Source organism: Sinocyclocheilus anshuiensis, unplaced genomic scaffold (assembly GCF_001515605.1).
Source record: "Sinocyclocheilus anshuiensis isolate Anshui unplaced genomic scaffold, SAMN03320099.WGS_v1.1 scaffold1339, whole genome shotgun sequence".
Taxonomy (NCBI): domain Eukaryota; kingdom Metazoa; phylum Chordata; class Actinopteri; order Cypriniformes; family Cyprinidae; genus Sinocyclocheilus; species Sinocyclocheilus anshuiensis.
In genome coordinates this window covers 230,695-232,223 of record NW_015539932.1, presented here as the reverse complement: position 1 = coordinate 232,223, position 1,529 = coordinate 230,695, and positions in this window count along the sequence as shown.

The following is a 1,529-nucleotide window of genomic DNA, read 5'->3' as shown; positions in this document are numbered from 1 at the left end:
TTGTGCGCGTTTCGGGTATGAAGAGCGCCTGCTTCAGACGAGCGTCTTTTTCTGTACCTGGACAAAACGCTATATATCTCACCGATGGAAGCACGCAGAAACGTGGAAATGGTCTTGTTTGAAAGAAGAGATCCTAATCTAAAAGATAATATAGAGTATATAGATATTTGTGGCTGTTTGCGGCTGACTGAAGCAGTGCTACGAGTATAAATGTAAATTCGCTCAGAGGTGACCAAATTTTACATCGCGGTTCTATCGAAGATAATTCGATCTGTGATTGTCACACAATGAAATAATCTACATCGTCAAATTCCTGAGAATGAGAGCTTTCTTGTGATATATGACTTGACTTTTTTGTGAAAAATATATAAAATACACATTCTTCGTAAAAATTATTCGCAATGGTTAGGCGGAAATTCGTGTGTGGGACGAATACATTTCTAAGCTTAATTTTACTGCTTTATGAATATAAAAACCAAAAGGAATGGTATTCTTTGTAAAGAAGACACTCCAAGCTTTCAAATGAACCCATATATGGGCTGATACCATATAAGGAAGGCTATGTAAGTGAAGCATAAACATTTTTAACGTCATTTTGGACCCGTATCCGGGTTTAACTGGTTTTAAGTGTTGTAAGACACTCTCTATTTGTGATGACTTTACAAATTGGCGATATTTAGAAGGCAGTGCATATTCTGTCATATTGTGCATTGCGGTTTCTCCCATTCATAGTAATATGAGTGAACCATCTTGGTATTTACAGTTTTTGGTTCAGCTTTCTCAGTGATCGGGTCACTAACAATTGATGAGAAGATTAGCACTGTATAACACCGTAAATTGTGGTGTATTAGTCAAACAAATCTATTTTATGACTTCAAATAACTTGGAATATAGTTGTATAAACCATGCTTTTGTGTTCTTTTTTGAAGCTTGAAGGCATTTCATTCAATGTAATTGCATGGAAAATAGTGACCAGTACATTATGCAAAACTTTTCCTTTTGTGTTCCACAGAAGATGACATATGGGTTTGGAACGATACAGTTGAGGCAGAGCTTAGTGGTTAGGAGTGATATTGAAAAAAAACTAACACGGTTATAGGAAAGAAGCATTGGGAATAGTTATCGATCAGTTAGTGTGAAGTTCTTAACTCATTAAATGAAGAGGAGAGCCATTCGGACAGCTGTCTCTTGTGTTGTGCTTTTAATAATATTTGACAAGCTCTGCAATTTGCAGATGTCTATAATCCCTTAGTGATAAAGGAAATAGGTTCTTTCTAATTGCAGGACCGGTAGACGTGCCCTGGGGCTTTCTGGGAGTGCCAGGACTAGCCTGTATCGTGCATCGGAGGGTGACTTTGAGCGAGAGATTTACAGCCCCTGTCCTTAGGCATACCGGTGATGACAGGGTGCCATCGCAACCGTCGTTCATCACCGAGAAAAATTGATCTGGGCATTACGGTGTAGACGTGAGTAAACCATTAATCTTGGCGGTAATTATGCACAGAACCACTGACAAACCAAGTTGCTGT